The sequence below is a fragment of the Antennarius striatus genome, chromosome 22, assembly GCF_040054535.1.
Source record: "Antennarius striatus isolate MH-2024 chromosome 22, ASM4005453v1, whole genome shotgun sequence".
Taxonomy (NCBI): domain Eukaryota; kingdom Metazoa; phylum Chordata; class Actinopteri; order Lophiiformes; family Antennariidae; genus Antennarius; species Antennarius striatus.
The window spans coordinates 3,856,129-3,880,707 of record NC_090797.1 but is presented as its reverse complement, the minus strand read 5'-3'; the positions used below and the strand labels follow the sequence as shown (position 1 = coordinate 3,880,707).

The 24,579-nt window shown below is 42.4% G+C and overlaps 1 long non-coding RNA gene across 1 annotated transcript in view; it reads right to left on the bottom strand.

Moving 5' to 3' along the window:
- Window positions 1-11,418: 11,418 nt before the first annotated feature.
- The window catches only part of LOC137589439 (uncharacterized), a 37,472-nt gene continuing 24,311 nt past the window's right edge, over window positions 11,419-24,579 (bottom strand). The window contains exon 3 of the long non-coding RNA XR_011034175.1: window positions 11,419-12,002. This is a non-coding gene — a long non-coding RNA (uncharacterized lncRNA). The remainder of the gene's footprint in view (window positions 12,003-24,579) is intronic.

Here is a 24,579-nt window from a genome sequence, read left to right as displayed (position 1 = left end):
CATTTAATTTCTCCAGGTTTGGTGCATCATATGCTAAATTGTGTCAGATCTTCAAAGAGCATTTAAAAGAAATCTGAGTAAGCATAAAATTAAAGTTTTAAACCATGAATTTATGCAGCTGTGCTCTCGGAGGATACGGAACAGCCGCCACTTCTTAAAATATTCACTTTTGCTCCAAGTCTTCATCTTTGACCTCATCCTGAAGATGCAGTCGATGAGGTTGAAGATGAGGATGCACTTTCACCTCTCCACTTTTTCCAAATCTACACTTCCAGCCTTGCATCACCAGAGGGAGACATGTGCCTAGAAGATTCCAACCAAACAGACAAACCAAAGGATGAGGAGACCTGTAAGTAATCCACTCACTTAAACTTTCCCTGATGGTTTCCCTTCCAGGAAACAGAGCTCAATAATTCATAACAGGCGCTCATAAATTCCAATGAGTTTATAATTAGGAGGAGGCCAGAATCATTGTCTCCTAGGCGGTTCTAACAGGAGGGAGATCATCGCGGCAGATTGACTGAGTCCTTGTAGCAGATTGCTGCAAATCACCTAATTATGAGTTAAGTCAAAATTTGGGCTTTTAATGATGATTATTTAGGCTTTATTGGATAATTTCATGATCGACAGGCGAAGGAAGGATGAAAGGGTTCAGGACAGAGGGTGACACGTTACAAATGTCCCACATGTGAAGACGAAATCTTTAATTTCTGCTTGATCGTAATCCATGATTTTTTTTTGTACACTTTAATTGTTCTTCATTACAGAGGGAATTTGGGAAATTACTGTTCATGATATTTGTTTAAAATGAACCAATGCAATAGATTTCCACTTGGATTTTCCCTGCAGCTGTGTTGGTGGTGGTTCACAGTCTCTGATTAAAAGCTTTACACACTGTGGTGATTGTTTTAGACTGATTCCAGTCATTCAAACTCAGCATATTGAAATGGTATTACTTTAAATCTGCCTCAATGAATAAATAAATAAAGCATTTGGCATTTCTCTGAAGGCACGATGAGAATATTGGGATTTAAATTGCTTTTATCACAAACAGGAAATGCTTAGCCTCTGCTAAAAGTAAGAATGGAACAAGCAAATATTTTTATAGATATTATACATATAAAGATATACCAAGTGGATTACTTAGTGTTAACGTTACTGCGACACAATTTATCCCATTCTTTAGGCTAAGCTACCTAGGCTAGCATTTACCAGGCCATGGCTGTTCCCTTCCCTTCTTCCCTTCTTGACTCTTGTCTAGAAAGCAATAGGCGTACTTCCCAAATTAATTATAATAAAGTGTAATAACGTAAAGATTTTCACATAAACATCGCAGAAATGTTGGCATTAACCTGTTTAGCACATTTGCTCAGCGCTGAATTATCTCTGATGCGCTTCGGGGAGATGTATGTGATGCAGGTGCAGTAAAGCAGGGAGTGTAATAACAGTAATCACTTAGTGGAGTTCATTTACAGCAATAAAATAAAGGTCACTGACACCCCCCATATGGGATACCTCATGGATATTAGGCTCTGTTTACTGATGGAGGATAATTTAGTGAGATGACCCTTAAGGACGGTGGCTGCTGGCTGTGGAGGGACGTCCACAGGTATTTTGTATGTGTGTGAGCGCCTGAGCTTTGACTTGGCAGGAGGAACCGGACAGGTGGATGCTCATCCAGCCAAAGTCCCATTACTTGCTCAGGGGGCAGGAGAGTGTGTCTGTCATAGTGTGTGTGTGTGTGTGTGTGTGTGTGTGTGTGTGTGTGTGTGTGTGTGTGTGCGCACACATGCATGCATGTGGTAATTACTTTTTCTGTGTGTGTGCATGTATGTGAGTGTGTGTGCAGACGGGGGTGATTAGAGATGGGTGGCGGGTGGAGAGCTTGTCAGAAGTTATCTTCCCATCTCATCTCATCATAGGCAGTCTGGTGGATTCCCTCGATGGCTCAACAGCCCAACGCCGCGGTGCTGCTGTCAATCGGGCCGTCAACGCCTGCAGAAATCGATGCCAATCTCCCTCAGTAGCTATTTTTAACCACGGCTCAGCATCCAGGCCTTTGATAAGGATGCTGCCGCCTTTTTTGCCTCTCTTCTTTTGCCTCGGATGAGCAGCCTCCCCCCCCGCTCCCCGCCACACACACACATACACACCCTCCAATGTCTCTCCTTCCCGCTGATGAGAGGTGATAACGGACAGTTGAGATGGAGCGAAAAGCACTGACCTGTCTGACACTCAGAAACAGGCTTTTCATGAAGGAGATGATGATTGTTCGCGCTATTACAGATAGTAAGAGCCACACAGGTTGTAATATTATTAAAGACTGGAATGCATGGAAATTTAAACTTTCATCAGAGAATGAACTATTAGTTCTGCTGCAAATTGTCAGTCAAGGACAAAATAAAGCAATCCCACATCTGAAAATGGATTTGGGTACCAGATCCTTCAGGGAAGGACGATCCTGATGTCTATGATTGAAGGTATTTTCATATATTGTTGAAAAAAAAGAGACAATTTCCATCAAAATTGGCTGATGAAGATCATTTGATGTGATCAAATTTTACAGAATAGCTCCCAAATGGTCAAAAATTCTAATCATGTAAGCGCTTTTATTGCAACATGCTAACATTAAGCTACGCAACAAATCCTATTCTACTGAAGTTCAACCATAGGTGAACAATCTAGAGTGTCAATGGATGGTCGGGTGATAATAATGTCAATCTAGGGTTGTATTTAACTGGTGCAACTTCAAGGCCCCCTGACAAAATCTAGTTTATTTCATACCTTAGATGACAGGAGAGAGGTCACGCGGCAACCCATTTTTCTTTCTCTTTCTTTGTCTGCAAAATATCTTGAAAATGCATCAGTGGATTTTGAGAGGTGAATGTCGGTTCAAACGAAAGTTGATTAAATTTAGATCTGGTTCTGGATCACTTTTTCACTTTCTTCCACTTTGAGAGATAAGGATTTGGACAACTCATGATATTACACCCGCTGAGAGCAATTGGATCCAGATCTGGATCTGAAAGTTGGGGATATATATTAGGAGGACGGTTGTAAGCAAACTGGTTGATGATAGAAAGGGGTAGAGACATGGTACTAGAACCAATATGCAGCTGAGATGATGTAGATTCAGATCCTAAAGGCAGTTGTGGTGTCAAAATATACCTTCATCCAGTGAGGATGAGGAAATTGTCACGCACGTGTTGTCACAAGTGACAAAGACAAAAGAGGTAATCACGGTTTTATTAACCGTGTTCTCCAACATAGACTTGATATGATGTGCCACAGATAACAGGGCAGACACGTTGGTACCCATAGTATGGGGTGGAACACAGCAATCATGTCAAGGTTTCATGATAAACCTGTTCATCCTTCTTGGCGAGTTATTTAATGATTACTTACGGTAAAATCGTTTAAGTTTCCGGATCTGTGATATATACAATGAAGCTCCGAGGCAGAAGAGAATTTTTTGTTTGCGATTTATACCCCTAGAAGTTACAACCTGGTGTCAAAAGAAGCTTTAATGGAGCTTTAAAACCAAACTCATAAATGTCAGAGAGGACTCATATCTCTGGAAATAAATTACAAACATAAAATAGAAATAATTCACCTCTTAACTCAGGAGTCCCATTATTAATGTCGTATAGATCACCTGTGTAGTTAAATAGAACGACCACATGGTGGATGAAAATGGGACAGTGACAGTGGAGATGGACTGGACTGAAAGAAAACAGATTGATTGAGAATTGGTAATAAAAAAAATACTTCCAACTTCTCTCATTGATGTTGAAAGACTTGACAGAAAATCATTAGTTTTCCGTGTCCGTGCTCTCCCAAGCAAATTCTCTGAGACCCGTTCGAATTGGAATTCGGAAGCCAGACTCTGAGCTATCGACGTCCAACTCGGGAAAAGGACTGCAGCGTTACCCGCAGGGCAGGATGGAACGATCTGATGCGGGAGAGTCGGCTGAAGCAGCGCCCAGGCTCAACAACGCGGTGAGTCAGCAACCTTAACGCCATAAAGCCAAAAGGAACTTTGAATCAGCACTATCATCCGTCCCTGTGTGAATCACGGCCCTGGCAGTCATCAGATCCCAACCGCAGGAACGCCTCAGGCCGATTTTGGACCCGGAGTGCTCCGACATCATTAAAACACCAAAGGAGGGAATATCTTTTGGAAGAATTGTGTTTTATTCCTCCGGCAGAGTTGGAGATACTTGGGTTATGTTGTTTTTTTCCCCTTGCATCGCTATACTACAACATAAAATAACCAGGAGTACACCCAAGTGTCAGCAACTCAGAACTCTGGTTTAGCAACACCGGATCACCACCTGACTGCTGTTTTATCCTCCTTCATTGCTTGTACTCACATCCCTCCAGTGTTCCTCCTTTCCTCTTCTTCGTCTCAGTGGTGCTTCATCACCGCCTCACCACGCTTTTGCAAAAAAAAAAAAAAAAAAAAAAAAGAATTCCCCCCCATGAGCTTGACTTCAGATGTTGCACATTAATAATCACTATTGCCCTGTGAGTTGTGCGTCGACAGCAATCATGCACTGACGAGAGTGATGTTGTGCTGAGAGTTGTCGGGAATGCATCGCCGATTAATCACTTTTGACACAATGGTAATGGTGCGGAGTGAAAAATGTTTTGTTTTCGAGAGGAGCACTTTGAAATTCAGGACAGTTTTTTTCGAAGCCGACGCAACGGTGTGAAGGGAAGGGGAAAAGTCTGCTGTTTAAAGAAAAATAGAGGACAGAAAGGGTTTGGTGATGTTTTCTACATTTATATGTATATACAAAAAAAATACAATAACTGTTCACCCAAAAATGACAATGCAGTCATTATCGGCTCATCGCCGTGGCGATGAATGTGAGGTAAAGTTTCTCAGTCAACAAAACACTTCTGGAGTTTCACAAGAAAACAATTCTGTAGCGATTCCTGATATGCAACAGAAGATCAGGAAATGCTGAAGGTCCTTTTTTTCCCTTCGGATGCCCCTCATCTTCTTCATTCGTCTATGAAAATCCCTCCAACTTCGTTTTTACGTCTGCTGTGAATGAGCTTCACTTCCCATCGACATGAGGGTTGAGTAGGATGATGAATGAACTTTCATTTTTTTTGGGGGGGGGGTGAACCCGTCTCTGTCGGGAGTAATCTTTTTAATTTGACTCCCATTGGGATCCTTTTCTTTTGGATTAAGTGGAAGACAATAATGACGTGGACTTAATTAGAGCGAGTGAAGAGGTCTTAACGGCCTCCATGCAGACACAGCGGCGCTGAGCGCGGCGACGTGCTGTTTGAATGAACATTACGGAGCAGAGGGGTCGTATATTTGATCCTCAACAGCTGTGTTTTGGGTTTTTTTGTCACTCCCTTTCCCAGCATCCTGATATTATACAGCAAATGTGATAAAAAGTCTTCCTTTCAGTATAAAAGAGCCATAAATTGATCCACAAGCTTCGCCTATTATCCCAATCGACTGAGCGTTGTGCTGAATATCTTGTGGCGTCTCTTCTGTTGTGTCTATTTTGCTCTTAAGTTGTTCACAGAACTCGATTCTAACGTTTTCCCTTCTAATTAGGTGTTTTTGTGGATGCCGGATTAATCAGCCGCAGGGTTAATGTTGTTTGGGCAGCTGAGAGGCAATACAGCCAAGCCATTAACATATCATTAAAGAGTCCTGAGCATTGTAATTGCAGGCAGAACGCTGACGCTACACTCTCATTAAGTGGACTCTGAGAGAGGAGTTATCTCTTTCTGATGGGTTTTAGTGAGATGTTGAAGAAGAATCTGTGCAGTTCAGCATTCTCTCGTCACAATGGGACGTCCACGGGTCACACTGTGAGCCCGGATTGTTTCCAAAATGCCAAGTAGGCTTCTGTTGAGGTATCCACACTTTCATCGCTCAGCCGATGGCTCGGGTTAACAGATTTGTAGCCATGCTGGCTGTGAGGTTTGAGTCGAGCGGCGAGAAGCTGATTAAACTGTTCAGTAGAAGTTCTGTTTTTTGGCAGTGGAGCGTATTTCCTGTGCTGATAGGCTCATCCAGAACTGAAGAACCTAAATTAAAAATCAAAACTAAAGGTAATGAGCATCTGACCCCCTGTGGGAAGCTCCATTCCTGTTTATATAGACTCTAATATCCAAAGAATTAACAATTAGTGAACTAATTAAATCCGAGCAGTGATTTAACATTTATCCGATAGATAACTTTTATAAGTAAGCAGAGGAAAAAATTGCTAAACATGTTAAGGAAAATGCCATCTTTAGCACAGTCTTGACCAGGATAAGGTGTCCATTGGACATTGCCATGAAATTTTATGCAGATCTATTCGCGGTTCCCAGAGGATGTACCCTCGGACTGGTCTTAGCTAGACTTTACCCTTATTTCCTGCAGCAGGGGAGCTTTTCGTCACAAAACTTTTACAGGATTGCCACAAAAAAGACGTGTTGTTTCACGCCACGTCTTAAAAACATTTCCCGACATGCATGTTCCCTTTGGTGTTTCATTGCCACCGCCACTTTGGGAAATATGTGCCAATAGAGCGTTTCACTTGCAGCATTTATGAACCCCGCCGGAAATATTCACATGCAATACATCACATTTAAAAGAAAATACCCAAAGCAAGTAAATAAACACCAGGGAGGAGTTTCTAGAGGACACAGTGATGAACGGCTCAACGTTTGGACTCATGCTGTTGCAACTGTTTTTGATTCATGTAGTCATGAAATTGCTGGAAGCAGTGCTTTCTGTTTTGGTATTAGCAAATTTTAGCATGCAAAGACGCTAAAATAAGAAGGTTAACATGATAGACGTACATAGCGCCGTCACAGTCGTTAGCATTTAGCTCAAAACAACCCCCCCAAACCCTCTCAGAGCTGCTTGTATGACTAAATATTTGTTGTCCAGGAGCAGCTGCCACTTTTTGTCCTTGTGAAAATTTAATTCGGAGACCAATTTCATCTTCAGATGTTGCAGACGGCGACACAAACCGAAACCTTTTTGTGAAACACAACTTTTGAAATGTGTCTGAAAGCTACATATAAGCCCCCCACCCCCCCCACCCGCTGGGCTCACCTGTAAATCCTCTGCGCTCCTGAAGGGAGACATAAATGAACATGAGCACACAAGCTAAAGTTGGATTTGAAGCCAATTAAACTGAGAAATTGTGCGATGGATATAATTTTTTTTTTTAAATCACGTTATGATGATACGTCCCCTTGTGCATAAAACTTTTCAGACCTTGTTTTGTTGACTCATCCTCGGTATCTATACTTTGCAGGACTCATCTGTGTCAATATTTGACAGACTTTCTGGTTTAATTACAGATTCCCTTTAGTGCACTCGCCCAAATTTCGGGGATTATCCAATTACCGCTTGTGTGCCGACAAACAAGGGGGCCTCTTTGCCTTTCACTAATTGGAATGAGGAGTGGTGCCAGTGCTCAAAGGAGAGGCCAATCACTGAGAATTATTGAATAGAGAAAGAGTTAAAACAGGATATGTGGTCCGCCTTTGGCTGCTTGTGGATTTCCTCTGATTTCATCAGAAAAAAAAAAAAGGAAAAAGATGGCTGGGACCATTCCCCCAGACAACAGCCAGCTGGTGTGAGTAGGCGAGCTTTTTGCCGCCCAAAAATCTCAGAGAAAAGAAAATGAGAGCTTCATGCCGAGGCTCTGCAATTGATCTTCTGCTACAGAGTTACCCCAAAACAATCCTTCAGCCTGCTGCTGGGATAATGTGGTGGAGCAAATATGATGTCTTTACTCTTTAATGCATCTGTATGCAGTCGTGGTGTTATGTATAGCAATTTCATGGCTTATAGCAGATTTAACATGAGCAATTACACCAATGATAGACAACCTGAATTGCATTTATTGCGCCTTTTTCAGGTATTTCAGTGCATTGCGTCTGTTATTGATTCACTTAGAAACCAATTACTATCTACCGCAGCTCATTTCTAGTTACTGTTTCCAACAATTAGGCATGTTTTACTGCTGTATTCCTGCTGCTTCCCTCACCGTTTGCACTCGCAAACACAAATTTGCCTTCTGTGTCGACTTCGCTAAGAGTTTTTGTGAAATCGAGCAAAAGATTCGAGTCTGGCTTTAGAAGCAAAAGTCATTTTGTCAAACTGGAAACCTGCTGGTGGCATTAGAAAAACAAACCCAACGCCAAAAAAAATAAAAATAAAAAAAGACATTAAAAAAAAAGAAAAGAATTTGACAAATGAAACGAGATATGCGGCAGGTTGAGCAGACGTGACTCATATTTTATTAAACAGCACTGATGTTACAACGGGGAACAAGTGACGCACAGAGGACAAAAAAGAGCATTATTTATTACAGGGAAAAAAGTGTAGCCCCAGGGAGGAGGCAACGGCAGCACAACACTCATACATTAACCCTACTGTAAACACAATACATTATTGCTGCTGTCAGGTGAAAATCCCATTACTCCAATAGTGATGATTTTCATGTTTTTACCTTAACTTGAAGATTTTTGTGACCTTGTGCAAGTTTCACACCCAGAGGACTCGTGAACAGCGTTGCATAATTTATTCAAATACGTGGTTGTCACAGTGGAAATGAGGCCGAGTTGTTATTTCTCTGAATATTTTGACATTTCGGAAATGTGGAGAGGTTTACAGCTCAGTCGGATCATGGCTCGGAAAAAAATGCGAACACGCCCTCGGGCGAAATAGATGTATTCCGCTTGTTTTAAATAATGAAAACGCTTTCCCATAGATGTCATGACTGTTGATTCCCACCTTTAGATTCCCATGGACCCCCACTGATCCGGAGTCAAATCCTTTTTCCAGCCTCCCCCAAAGTTTCTCTACTATTCTCTTAGACCTCCGCAGGTCTCCTTAAAAGGAGGAAGAAGAAAAACACTCCACGTGGGAGTGGGAACCTGAAAAGTAAATTAAAAACTGATAATGCAAGAAAAAGAAATTCCCTTCTCACCCCCCCCGAATATTAGATCATAACAACTTACAGCCTTGAATAAATCATTAAACCTCTTCAGAACATAGCTGTTTCAATTTCGTCTTGATTAATTATCCACCTCGCGTCGTTGCGGTAGATGTCAGGAGTCACACAACTGCTTGCATGTGTCTGGTTCTTGTAATATTGCAGGATTAATAATTCAGTTTTTCCGACACCTACCAGTTTAGGCTTCATTCAGATTCTTTTCAGGAGAGACCGAGCAGCTTATGTGACTGCAAACACAAACAGAAGGTTGACATTTAAACCCAAACCCCACAGCAACCAACTAGACCCAACAGGAACGGGGATCATTTGAATTTCATGCTTAATTGGTTGCCACTGAATTCAATCCAGGCGGAAACCTAATTTGCGTGTGGGCAAGAATTTAGAGGCCGTTTCCCTGAGCTGATAGGAAGAGTTCTCAGCTACTTTTAGAAGAAATGGTAGTTTTAAAGTGATTCATGTCGATGTGAATGGTCATGAAGAAAATGTGAAATGAGAATTTACATGAAAACACATTGGAAATACATTAATTTATAGCTCTGTGGAACATTTTAAAGTCTTTCAGCTCCTTGTTTTGGTTTTTTTTAATCCATATTCGGTATCAACTTTTTCATTTCGGGCAGCAGCAACAATCTGTTTCACACTAATCCACAACGAAAACACGGGTAGTGACATTAGCTGGTTAGAACAACAAAATATTTAGGACCCTAATATTTCACTCAGGAGAAGATGTAGAACAAAAAGGGGCATATCGCACAAAAGCTTTCGCTGCTTTTTTAATACCTAAATGTCTTTCACCAAATAAACTTCTAAGGATATCGTCACAGCTTTTGTTGCCGCCTTATGTTTTACAGCATCCACTGATGACCTACCTCTGTATGCTTCATTTGAATAGCTGTAAAACCTACTTCTGATTCCCATTCCAATACCATTACATCTTCAATTCTGTTTCATCCCCCGGGGCAAAGGATTGTGGGTAGGGGGCAAGTGCAGCCAGCATGCAGGTGAAAAGTAGGTGCAAACACAACTTTCATTCGTCAGCCAAAACTTTCAGTACCTTCTGCTTCTATTATCCACTTTCTTTCTCCGCATTACAGATCTTTCCTGGGGTCTACGCTGATTACCCTGCACTAAATTTAGTTCACATTCTCGATAATGCATGGGCACGGCGCTGATGTGAGCATGGCAGATGTCATATCCACAGGAAGCTCGCCGTGTGCGTCGGCCAGCGTGTCGAGCGCTCGCCGCGTGTTTAGTGGCTTCTACTCCTACATGAACCCATCTACCATCACGTAGGAATAAAAAGCCATAAGACACAACAGCAATCTCACAGGAGGAAGGAGAAAAGAAGGAAGAAGGAAGGAGCATTAATGGAAGATTCCATGCTGCCAGGGTAAAGGAGGGGTTGTTGCTCACCGGAAGGGCGAGAAAACGGAGGGAAAAAGTGGATATGAGCGGGAAAAAAAGCAAAGTGGGAAGGAGACAGAAAAGGAATTTCACAATCATTCAAGAAGGCAAAGGTAACCCACTGGTGAAACAAGCATTTACACGACCGTGCTCTCTTGTTTGTCCTCCCCCGCGTTTGATTATGTGCATCTGTTTGCAGCAGATGAATATGCATGGCAGCCATTGCTCCAGCGTGGAATTCCTGTGTGTGTGTGTGTGTGTGTAAACTACATTTAATGCGCTTGAAGCAAACTGCTCTGATGAACCCAACCAAACTCCATCTGCTCCATCATCAACTGCACACCCCCACCCTGCCCAAAGTCTCACAGGCTGGTCTTAATGCGAATCACGAGGCGAACGTTAAAAAAATAAAGGTGTTCTTTAAAGCTAGCTGCGCTTACCACCCGATATTCCGCGTTCATGCGGTAGAAAGGCAGCTACGCCCGCTTCTCACAGGGTTACATGAGCGCAGAAGTTGGGCATGTCCGGATAAATATGTATGACTCCACCGCGGTAGGTTTCCTGCTTTGTATGCTAATGATCTTATGCAAGTTTAATAATGCAACCGTGGTGCATTGAGGGTAGAGGAGGAGGCGGAGGCGGTGGGGTCTGACACGCCGTAGATCAGATCCGCACAAATCCTCAGTTAGGCCTCACGAGACGGGGCGTGAGCAATTAGGTAACAGATTACAATGACTCCAACTAATTAGGAGGAAGGTGGACGTGAACGCCATCGCTTCTACGATGGCGAATTCTGCAGATACTCTTGAGGGAAAGAGGGGTAAATAAAAACGTAGCCTTTAAGTACATGAGTACATTATTTCACCAGGAAAATTAAACTAGAATTTAAAAAAAAGATATTTATATAAAGTCAAAATAGTGTAATTAAGAGTAATTGTCTTGTGTCTGGTGATGTTAGATATAGAAAGTATATAAAGCATATAAAAATATTATTCATTTGCATTGTAGAGCTCTTTTACTTAATTCACAGATCTTAATACTTCATCCCCCGCTACTACACATGAAATTATTATAGATAGAACTACCCAGAGCAGGTCAAATTAACCTCGACTAGCTGCAACATTAAAAATCTGTCTCATGTAATTGCATCATCAGTCAAAATCCACTAATTTATAAAAAGGAATTAGCGATTCTGCATAATCAGTACTTTTACTTTTGATGCTTTGACTGCATTTTATTGGAAATTACTCCAATAAAAATTCATAAAGGAGAGTTTTTATATCGCTTTACCGCGTTCAATACTTTTTTTGTTGTTGAGTATTTTGTCTTGAATTACTGTGACTTTGAGGTATTTCTACTCTTTCTCCGCAATGCTGATGCAAAAATGATCAGTCAGCAGTTTTTAATTCTACCTGATCACATGACTGAGCAGAAAAGAGTGATAGGCCTTTGCTTGCTTGCTGATCCTGAACAGTAGGGAATGATTTCTGTGTCGGGTGTGTGTTGGATGCTTTTTTGTCTGCACACATCTGAACACATGCCGTCAGGTAAGGAGGCGTTCGGGTTCCCGTCGCAGGTGCCTGCATCAACTCCTGGAGGATCCTGCGGCAAAAACACAGGAGAGAAGAGAGACGAGACATGAGGCGGGCTGGCAGAGGAATAATAATTTAACCTGAAGACTGAAAACCTTATTACTCTGCTGCAGCTGTTGGGTTATTTAATGGCTCCACTATTGAATTAAGGGGTCATTATCCTCTGTTTGCTGAGGTTCTTCAAAATGAGCCTCATCCCGGAAGAAATTTTTCCGCATCGTGCATCTTCGCTTGAAAACTCTTGTCCGTCTCACCTGGAAAATAAGTCTTGGAGAGCTCTTCCTAGGATTTTACTAACACACCCACGACTTTAAGCATCAAACGGCCTTTAAACACAAACCAATTACGTCCCTTGTTGTGCAGCAACTACTTCTTAATGGCTGGTGGTGTTTAATACGCCTAATGAAAACTTAATAGTGATCATATTCCTGCACCTGCGAACGTCTCTGCTGAGGTAAAAGCGGTGGAGGGTGGATTCAGGATAAAAAGCATTAAGCATATGGGTGAACGTTTCCACGAGCATCGCTCTAAGAATACGCCGCTTACAGATTTTCTAGAGGAAACCAACCATTTTTGTAAAAGGGATAAAAAAAAATAAAAAAAAGTTTAGCTTTTAATTTATCATCTATAATGCCCTAGAAATTGTTTGGGATAACATTCCACACAATGAAGTGTGACATCTTCATTGAAAAATGATTGATTTGGCTGCCAGGGAGAGAGGCTGTTTGAGAGACAGATCACTCAAATAGTCAAGCTGTAAAAGCCCAATAATATGATGAATGGTCTATTTACCCAACAGATGAGGAGAGACTTGCATAGAGATTAAACACACGTTTTTCTTTTTCTATTTTTTTTTTGGGACGTGTCCTGGTCGCAGAATAGATTGGAAATTTTAAATAATACGTCTGTGTTCTCCATCGGGGGGAAGCAAGTTTGGAAATGAATTTAAATTGCCAGCGATTTTTGGAGTGCGGAATAATGCGGCTCATCTCATTTATCATGTTGGGATTGTCTCAAAGGCAGGAACGAGAAAAAAAAAAAGGGTTTATCGATTATAAGGCTTCGCACCTGTTTCGATCCCCACCTGCACGAAACAGAAGAGTGTCCTCAAAGATCAGGAAAAAGAAATGAGGCCCGCTTGTAATTAATTTCTTCTACTTTGAAATGACTTTTGGGCACAAAAGAAAGTTTGAGTCACATTATCATTACAGAGACTATCATTAGTTGGCCATTATTCTCCTTCACTGAAGACCCTTCTTTCTATGACCTCCTGCATTACAAATAGACTATTTAACACTCCCAACTAAAGTTGAGTCACCGATTACTTCAGGAAACAATCTCTCCGAGGCTCCAGTGTTGAAATAGTGACCCAATTTTTTTTTTAAAAATATTTTTTTACACATAGCATCCATAATTGATGCGCAATTGATGTAACATCCTCAGATCTGATAAGAGTTTGGCTCTGATGGATGTCCTGATAGGCTTTCTTTGGGTGGGTGGGGTGGGGTGGGGGGGGAACAGATGTAGAGCCTTGCAATCAGAGGGATGGGGTTTTGCCGCCGATCGTTTCCACCCCGCAGCGAACAAAATAGCCCTCATATATCCCTGTAATCTGCATTAGCGCCGGAGCACAAGCCAGGAGACAGCGCAGAGGGGGATGAGTAATGGGGCGCCCGCTGATTTGGCAGGCCAATATTACACCTCAAAACTGAGGCATGCCCGACTGGTGAGAATATGAAATGAGGATGTCACGAAATGAGCAGCATCCCACCAGAACGCGGCCGATATTAGATCCTAAACATGTTTCTGAGGAAGCAACAGGCCTTTCGTAGCTTTAAATGCTTCTTACAGGGACTTTATTGATGTTAACGCTAAGAAAGTCGTTTCTGATTGGAGGTTTGCCCACATAGTTATGAGGAACTTCTTCGGAGAGGTAATTGAAGATCCAAGCAACAATTTGTTAGTTTTTCCTGGCGATCCGGGATGAGTCGTTTGGAACCAGAATGGACTTTTTTGACTTTAACAAGGTTTTTTTTTTTTGCTTGGGACTTTGCGGATAACTCAAAGACATCCCCGTCAGATCTAGTATGTCTCAAACATGTGATCTGGATTCCAAAGTTCCCTCCCTGGCCCTTTCACCTACACATAAGCCCACTTCCTCCTCCTGAAGGAACCTCATCCAAACTCTGTTCCACCGTACTTCAACTTCACATCTGAATCGGCCTTCAGAGAGGAAACAAATAGCAAAGTTATTTATAAAAGGAATATTCTTAATTATGTGAGTGAATTTTCACTAGGCGAGAGAGACTCTGGCTGTAACCTACATAGCGGCGGGAATCTTTTCATCTCATCTCAAACAGAGCTAAATCCTAAGAAGTGAGGATACAAGACGGGAGCATCACAAACCCAGCGCCTGGTATTAAACTCTTGTAATGGCTTGTAACAGGATATGCTCACTTGCTATCTGAAATTAAAGCGTAGATATTACATCCCTCGAGGCCAATCAAGTAGTTATGTGTGAATTCTGCTGGGACGTTAATGTCATCGTGTGAAGCGAGCGTGTGTGTGTGTGTGTGTTTGTTGTTGCTGTGTGAAAGTAGACTAATTCCCTCTCATAATTCATGGTTTCCCACATTAATACATCGATTCTGGCGCTCGTGATCCAAGTCACAATCAAAATATCTCATAAAGAAAACACACAGCTCGGGGAAAGAATACAGAATCTCCGCTCTGCTAATGTTATTTTTGCTCAACTTTGAATAAGAAATGTGATTATCGGGAAGAGACGCGACAAATGCTGCAAAAAAAAAAAAAAAAAAAAGCCTCCTTCCTGCATCAGATGCAACCGAATCATTTAATCAGCGCCGGCGCCTGAAAGCATCGGCATATGGTGGCATTAAATTTATATTGCCGGCTGATGTTGGGGGGGGGGGTAGCGCGTCTGCACTTCATCGCATCCGTTTCAGGGGCCTGTGCAGGATGTGTCATGGCGCTGCTGTTGCGTGGCTTTTCATTATCTGAGGGACAAATCGGCAAAACGGAGCGACGTTGGGAATAAGAATGGAAACGATTAGAGCGGGAGCGCCGGCGCGGATAATAAATCTAGAGGGTTGAGCAGGGGTACGATTGCAGCCATTTAAACTTAATTCAGTATTATACCATCAATGCTTTTTGTCAACCACTTTTATTAGCCTCATTTAGCTCCTACAGGCTACATCGAGCTACATGTGTCCAACATGCAGGTTTTGGTGTCATTAATGGACCCCAGGACCCTCATCGGGTCACCGTTGAGCAGTTTTCTTAAGTTTCTTTTCACCACAGCGCTAAGAGAAAATTGCTTTTTCCATTTCACGTGTCCCGACACTAAAAAGTGCTTGTGGAGGCATTTTTGCCGACGACTGGGAGATTAACTCCCCAGCTCGGTGTTCAGATGTAACATCCGACCGACCAGGAGAGGTGAAAAGGTTGCAATCGACATCAGATTTTTCTTTGTTAATTCATCGCAGCGCTTTTTAAGATGCCCTTTATTGAGAGTTAAATTGATGGATTGAGCCGCTTGAAAACCAGCCTGCCGGCTATCGATGGCAGCGGCGTGCGGAAAGTAACTAGAGTACAGTTTTGAAGTATTTTTACTTTATTTTATGAAACTTTACACTCGTATTCAGTATCGGCATTTACTCCACCACGTTTAATATACATTCATGCTTGGTAAATAATGACGTAATGCCACCTCGACCTTGGTACCCTACGCCGAGCGTTTTGAATCATGTTTATCGTCAGCGGTTTATCAACGAAAATATTATTTTCCATAATGGTCGCTCCAGATCTATTTTAAGATAAGATAAGTGATGCTTTATTGTCCTTGAAGGGAAAATTTGCCTTGGGCGGAAGCACAGACGTTACAGCTCGGTGTGGCATCAGACAATAAAAATAAAAAAAACCTCACATTTTTTAAAACATCACATAAAAATCCTTACGTTTCGTAACGTCGACAGAATGATACCAGTTTAGAACCGGGAATAACAGCTGGAAGTCGATTTGTAGACACAGTGAAGTGACTTTTGCCCTTGATTTTGGATTTAAACTGGATTATTAATATTTCATTAATGGCAAACGATTGACAAAATCTCCCACATTCCTCTCTGAATCCCCCTGAAAATGTAAAAGCTTTCATTCTCTGGACAAAATACTAAAAAGACAAGCAGAGAAGTTAAAAGAACCCAGCGTGGGAGATGATTTCCCGCTGGGACGTGTTTTAAAATGTGATTGTCAAACGAGCAGGTGGACATAAAGGACATGGGTTTCCATAGCGACACACAGATGCTGGATAGTGATCACTAGAGGCGTCTAACGAGGATTACATTGGGTTCACGCATGAAGTCTGGATCTAGAAAACATAAACTCAAGCTAATTGTTTAGCATTAGCTCACGCTGAAGTCACCGAGCCAGACAAACGTTGGCTTTTGTCTCTCCGGTGGGAGAAAAAAATGTTTACGTAGTAGTTAAAGAATTATTAATTGTCTAAATATCGACACCGTTCTGGTGAGTAACGACAAATCGGCCTTATCTCCCCCGTCCTTCCTCTCCCTTTGCTCCTCACCCTCCCCTCCACGCTTTCATTACGCGTCAAAGGTTTCTTCTCCGCCGTTGACAAAGCGAGAGCCTTTTCACGGAGGCAATAAAACGCTCATCAGCAAAGGCCCGAAATGATTTTTTTTTTTTTAATATGACGACATATTAATGAGGACTGAAGGAGACGGCTGGTTTGGCTGATGGCAGCGCCTCTTTATCAAACAGAGGATTGCCGTAGTCTCCCCCTCCTCTCTCTCTCACATACAAAACACACTTAACATTCTGTCTTTGCAGGAACTTAATTATATTTCCCAGGATTTAATATTTGGAATGATACAAAACCGTCAATACCTGCGACAGGACAAATATGGCTGACAAAGGCGGCTATATTTGACCAATTTTTTCTTTTGAAGGTGCACTTCAGCCTCCACTCCGTCCGCCTCGGTGTTTGTGTTTTGTCATTGATCGGAATTTAATCTGTGAACATTGCAGTTTAGCTGTTTGAGATGCGAGCGCCGAGATGGAGTGCGTCGCCGAAAGGTCGCCTTATCGGATGGGAGAGGTTATGATGAAATTACAGACAGATCTAGACGGGCTTAGACGTTTGAAATATGCAAGACGTAAGTGCACATCGAGTAGCCGGAGACCACAAAAGCCTTTTGCATCATCTTGAATTTGATATTCAGGGTTTATAACATGGCTTTTCATGTTCGACGGGGGGAAAAGAAAAAAAAAAAGCACACTTTGCAAGGATGACCCGAGCCGCAAAAGCCGTAACACAACCGAGACACGCTGTAAATTAATGTCACGAGAGGTGAAAGTATAGATATTACTGCAAAGATGTGCTAAATTGCTGTCAGAATGTGTTTTGAATGTGACTTTTACTCGAAGCCTTGAATGTAATGAGTTGTCAAGCAAAAAAAGAAGGAAAAAAAAAGGCTTTTGAAAGTGTAGTAAAGTTACGATAAGCAGCAAATTAATGTCACTCACCATGATGCTCTACTCATTACACGCTGCTGTAGAACACAGAGTGATAAGTAAGGTGCTTATACCCACCATATATCACACACCAGCTGCGTTATATAGATGTTTTTAATAAGACTTCACATTGATCCCCCTCCAGTGGTCACTCTTGGCCGACTTTGCCACCCAAGGTCAGGACGAAAGCGCTTTGCAGAGGAGAACCCCCATCCCACCAGACGCTGAACCACTCCTCTTCCTCCTTCCTCTCCTCTTTTTTTTTTTTTTTTTTTAAATTTAAAACCACACACAAGGTCATCTCACGCTGGCAACGCCTCTGCAATTAGCATGCAGCCTGTGGCTTTGGCCTGTCTGGCGGCGAACGAGCAAGCGTGGCGCCTCGCTCTCCTAATGAGATGCCAGTCAGCCAGGGGTGCCTGCCAGGCTGGGAGGGTATTACAAAAAAAAAAAAAAAATCAGAAATGAACGCCACCCCCCCTGCGGGGCGTTCATGCTCCGTCTCATGGGTGGCAGAGAAGGCGATTGAAGTGAAAGGCGGGGTGGGCGACTCATTTTACATAACACACACTATTTGATGGAGGTTTTCATCTAAATTGTGGGACCAGATCATGAAAGCTTTTTTTTTCGTAGCATGGGGCGCCCCACAAGGTGTTTAAGCCCCAATGCTAGCTGTGCTAAAGGTTTAGCGACCCAACAGAGGTGCGCAATGATTGGTCAGAAGAGATGTGGATGTCCAAAGTATTAACACATACACACTTAAATTACGTTTTTGAGTCCATGGAAGGCCACATCAGCGTAAAGACTGCATTGTGGGAAATGTAGTTTTTGTCAAAGCACACGTTTGACCTATTTTTAGACACCGTGACCTTTTATGCTCTCATGGGCCACATAAAATGATACGGAGGGCCACGTTTGGCCCCCGGGCCTTGAGTTTGACACATGTTGTCAAACAAGGAGCTCATCTCAAGTGTTTTTCCGGTATGATGTTTTAACGTATTTTGTAGGACAACAATGAGACGAGTGCTTATGGTGGTGCTTTCATGTATTTGCGTGTCGGTGTGTTACTTTCCGCAAGGTATGAACTCAGCATGTAAAATAAAATGCATCACTGTGAAGATGAAAGCCGAAGCTGAGACGGATTTTTTACCCCCAACTTCATTTTAATGATGCAGTGAAGCGCAAAGCGGAGCTGAGCAGCAGGAAAGAAATGTGTTTCAATATTTCCCCTTTCCCATTTTGCTTTCAGCTTATTTGAATTCACAAACGCAGCTGCGATATTCAACAAAAAAGCACCAGCAGCGGTCCAGGTATGTGGTTCTACTTCAGATCACCGCTCTTACTGAACTTACCGCGTCCTCAGCCAAACTACTGCCGAACAGATGCTGCTTCTTGTTATTCTAGTGGTCAAGGAAACTCATCTATAATAAACTAGAGTTCGAAGTGATTAAGAGACTTTTCTAACCACTTTGCAAAAAATCCGGGGCCTGAAATGTGACCACAGGGCTAGACAATGGATTTTGAAAACCTTTCTCCACCACATCAATGCACGCTAAGCTGATAAAATATTCATCTGTTTAATCTTTTTACTGCATATTAATAGTGCTTCTGTGCAGCGACAGTGTGTTCGGCTTCTCGACGCTGCATGAGGCCCAGAAATCACACAACGTGCTTTCCTACCGCGAGGAAGTCGTAATAATGCAGCTGTGGTCTGCAGTGCTGCTGACAGCAAATCAAACTCCCTCTCTGTATATACGCTATACATGTACAGTATATTCCATATCTCTCCATCCATCCATCCTACAGGATGAGCATTGTAAACCTGATCATACACATATCCTCGGGCGTTGAGGACGTGAAGCGGCGACATGCCTCACGAAGCCTCGGTGCCTGCTAATGGCCCCCTGTTTGTAATGGCATCCGTATAGCAGCGCTTGACGAGCTGCCAAAGGGGGTGTTCTGTTATTGCGGAGCCAATCACCCACTAAGTATTTGCTGGCTCTTATTTCCTTCCTGCTAATGTGCGAGCTTCCCCCAATGCCGCAGTTAAATCGACTCTTTACGCCTGACTTGTCACCCTGCAGAGACGCTCAGAGAATCCCAAAGATGCATCGTCGGAGGGCAAGCCGATGTCTCTGTTGCCATGGATACGTTTATGGGCAGGGGATGTGGTTGGGTGGGTTATGATGCCTTTACTGCAACCCCTAAATCAAGGAAAGTGATGGCGTTCAATGATTAGGTTGATGAAGCTGACGTGACCTTTGCAAGGGTGTTTTTAGACGGCTATCGCTCACTTTAATGTGTGTTTGGATCGACTGTGTCAGGCGGTTTGTGGGATGTGGGCGTCTGTTTGTCAACAGCATAAATTAAATTGGAATCAGAGGATCTGGAAAGAAAGGGCTGACATTTTTCAGTCGAGTAGTAAAAGGCCAGCCAAACAAGTATTATAAATTCTGCACAAATGTGTGTGTGTGTGGATGTTCAAATAACACGAGCCCTCACTCTGGTTACCAGAGACGAGTTCTTTTTTTCCTTCAAAAGCTGTTTTTTTGTTATCTGGTTCTGTACTATTTAAATCAAAAAATACAGAATTGTTTGCCAATGTCTGCCATTATTTTGTTACGCTGGGATATTCTTTTGAAATTTTAAGACAATAGTATAAAAATCTAATTATAATGCTTAGAATTAGATTTTAAATATTATACTGTACATATATAACATTTTTCAGTTTAGTTTTGTTTTTAGTGTTTTATTTTCATCTGTCTCTCTTGAGAAGCACATTCCCTTTACTGACTTTTTATTTTTCGTGAGTGCAGTTTGTCATCAGTTTATATTTTTATCCAATTCCGGATGTGAGTGCTTGTGATTTTGTGAAGCCCATTATCCACCACTCAAATGAACGGCACATTTCTCTTCTAAAATGACAATGTTCCCTTTATGAGCTTCGTTGTTCAGTTTAGATTTTCTGCTTGGATCAGATTTTGTTATTTTGAGCGAATCGTGAAAGGCTGATGTTCGGAACACTCAATTCCGATGTTTGTCTCATTCGTGCTGCACGGATACAAAATAAAAGTCGCTCAAATTGATTTGGAAAGATTGAATTTTTGTCTCCCCAAGAGCTGGAAAAAAATGATTTTGTCACATTAAGGCAAAAAAAAAATGCTAATTGAGTCACTTCAGCTTGGTAATGCGAACCTAGTCAGAGAAAAATAGAAAATAAATATCTGTATTGACAGTCAAGCTGTAGTTTTCCTTCCATTTCGGTAACTTTGGCAAAAGTTCAGTCAAAACTGTAAATGACTGGTAGTTGATTTATTCAGTGAAGAGCGCCAGCAGGCATTAAGGCAAAGTACTAATGAGATTAATAAAATAAAATGAAAGCCTATTAAATAAAGTTCCATTCATATATGCAATGTCACCTTGTTAAAAGTTATCAGTCAGTTGTGAACTTCTGTGAAAGTTTCTGTTTGAGTAAAGAGTATCTATAGCCTAAAGACCCCGTGATAGCAGCGGTAACATAACACCGTTATAATTAACTCACTTTCTCCGAGCAGGTGGCGATGTCAAACTTAAAGGTTCACCTGCGTGCTCAACAGAAAGGTATCCCGCTGATAAGGACGGCGAAAAAGCCGAGGTATGAAAGTGAGCGGCAAATAAACTCGGAGAGACTCGAGTCCCCGAGAGGTCCGTGAGGGAATGAGTAATACGTGAAAGCAAGTCGACGGCTGGAAAGCCTAGACACACTTTGCCCCCCCCGTTATCGGCCTGTGCAGATGTGCCTCAGCCTTCTCTGCGGCGCTCCCATTCGCTACATCCATCACAGAAGTGCACCTTGGGAGATTGAGAGGATGGTGCAGGCGCCAAGCCCACCATCTGCCGTCGTTTAGAAATAAATGACAGGCCCAAACCTAGTGGGAGCCCATCTCATTCCATTGCCAGCAACGGTGCAGCGACTGGTCGGCACACAACCTTCTCCTTTTTCCCTGAAATTTATGTGTGACACCCCTGCCAGTCACGCTGGAGTATGCCTGGGAGACAGTCTTGGAGTGGATTTGTTCGGTGAAGCACAGCCCTTTGCTCGAGGGACCGGGCAGGTGTAATGGTGAAGCACGGGTAAAAAAAAAACAAAAAACAGCTGTCTCTCCACTGATTACAGCAGCAAAAACGAAGGTTGGAGGACTCACATATGAGGCGGATCCGACTGGAAAGCAGCTGGAGGTCCACTTAGTTCGATTAATTGCATTTTGATGACGCGTAGGTAAGGAAGCTAACCGCTCGCCCTTCCCCTTCTAATTGATATTTCTCAGGCATGCAAAGTAATTCGTGCAAACTCCACTGCAGCAGGAAACAAAACGGGGCAATTTAGCCGCCCTCCCTAGGTGGAGATTACAAAAAAATTGATTTGCTAACTGCACCAAACTCGCCCCTGAGCAAATGATAAATGAAGCTGGAGGAATCATAAAAACCAGCACGCAGACACAGCCCTCATCAGGGTGAAAAACCACGACTCAAAATTATTTTCCTAACATAAAAAAAGAAGAAGACTCTTTTGTGTTGGAATCCAAAGATCAGGAGGGTCTGAATGTCTTGCCTAGGCGACAAAAAAAGGGCTTAAATGTTGGCTAAAATCAAACCACTACTGTATTGTTACCCTGTATAATGGCGCAGTGATTGACATCTTTTGCAAAGACTCACTCTCCCACCATCGTCACAACAGTTGTCTTCTAACGCATCAGCGTTGTGACGATCTGACAACCGGCTTCACGCCAAAATGTCAGCTGGGAGATGTTGGGTAAGTGTTTGGACAGATAGAAATATCCACTGTAGACGGTTTCGTCCTCAAAGATGAGCCTCCGCAACTTTCTCTTTGCCAACTTTGCCCAAGACAAAAGTGCCAGTTCACAGAGTCTCATTTGTGACAGCTAATATAAGTTTGGCCCCAGAACTGAGAGGGGAGGTAGGCTTTATTAATTTCATGGATTTGGAAATGAGCCGTGGTGATAAGGCTATCGCTCTCTTATCTAGGGACGGTGGGGGCGTAATTAAGCCGATCGCCAGCAATGATGAGGATGTGGCGAGGAGAAAGAATGCCTTGGGGATACGAGGGCGGAATCTTAAGGGCTTGTTTACCAGCGGGATGATTAGATTGCCACGTAATTGCCACCTTTTCTATTTTTAGGGTGGGAGGTTTTCTTATGAAGCTCCCTCCTCCCACTTATTTGATTTTTTTTCTGTCTTTTCTGCGGTCAAGGTTGGGTTAGAGATTGTTCGATTGTCGGATGGGCTGAGTCAAAGGGGTGCGTGTCGGGATAGATCAAGGAAGGGATACGTGCGGATATCTTGGGAGATTGAGGTCAAGGGAAACTGGACTTGGATGTAATAGCACAAGACAGAACGTGTCATCTCAGACTTTAAGAGCTGCAAACTCTGATAATTGTTTTACAGCAGCAAAACAGGCTCGCCAATCAGTTTTTATCGATTCCTCGCCGTCTCCTTGCACCAGAAAACTCAAAGCCGGGATGTTCTCTGATTCCCATTTCATGTGGGATGATGACAAGGCTGGCCAGACCCAGACGGAAAACAGTTTCAGCATTCTGTTTGCCGTGTCTGAGATCCAAATGCACTTCATTTCATTCAGATTCTGCTGCACACATTTTGAACCGCTCTGCTCTTCAGTAGCAATTACTGTAAGGGCAACCAGGCGCACACAGAGGAGCTGCCAAAGAGGCGAGTGGTTGTACCGGACAGATCTCAGGATTGAAAATGTTGGACCGGTATTAAGTATGAAACCACGACTTAAACCCCTAACTGGATTAGACCAACAAGAGGCAAAAAAAAAAAAAAAACCTCATTAGAAAATATGAAATCCCTGCTGTAACTCCAAGCACCAGTAAAGCAGTCACCTTTAAAGCTTACGTTTCAATAACTCCATGTTTCTAATTGAATTTGTGGTTTGACTGATTGTGATGACAGTAATAATCAGCATTCAGTTTGGATTAGATTGATTTTCAGATACTCCGACGACTGAATTCTCCAAAGCTGACTGTCTGTGGCAGAATTCTGTTTTTTAATTTTTAATTTTTTAACATAAGCTCATTTTCTGTAAACCTTTTTCAATTCAAACAACATAGATCAACAGATTCAGACTTAAACTCAAACCCGGATCAGACTTTCATTTCAGGCATTATGCATAAGAACCATGGATCATTGTTCGTTATGCCATAACTTACCTCTCCAAAATATTTCAACTAAATCCCTTTGGAACTTTTTTGAATGTCTCTAAACAGGCGGAAACGTTTCCTTTCTGCTGGAATTTACTATGCAGCTTTTACCGGCTCAGTATCCCTTGGAATTATTTCCACTTTTGGACAAATCCCCCAGTCTTTAACATAACCCATATGCAGAAAGACAGGAAGTAATGGTGCGCAGGAAGATGAATAGGCGTAGAGCAAGTCAGTCTTTTGCGCAGGAGAGCTGCCGTTCGGGTCTTTTCGCTAATGGTACCAATGATCTTCCCCAAACATCTCCCATTATTCATACTGTAGTTGTCATGTGCAGATAATGAAGGGGAGAAGAATTCCTCCTTAAAAACAGCTGGGCGTTGTAATTTTTAGCAAATATTTCTCAAACTGGAGAAAATATTGAACTTTTCTAGGACTTGCTGTGCGTTGATGCATATTTGGACCCACAATGTTGTGGCTCATTGATGTTTTAATTGTGTTAATGTGACAATGGAGCTCTTTGGCACAGAGCAATAAGCTTTATCAGACAATACTCGTTGGATAAAGTTTTGTCTGTGTACGTTTTTTGGGAGGGGGATTTGCTGACAATAAGATAAACGCAAAATGGCACCACTTGTATCCTTTAAATGTCACGGCGCACACTTCAGCACACTGTGATGGAGTTGTGCATCATCTCCGCGTTCATGCATGAGTAAACTTTTAACCACAGCTTTGAATTGAGTGACATTTGTTCAGGAAATGGAGTGTAGTAAACTTTAATAGGACGACTGATTGCCCAAAGTGAAGCAATGCTCA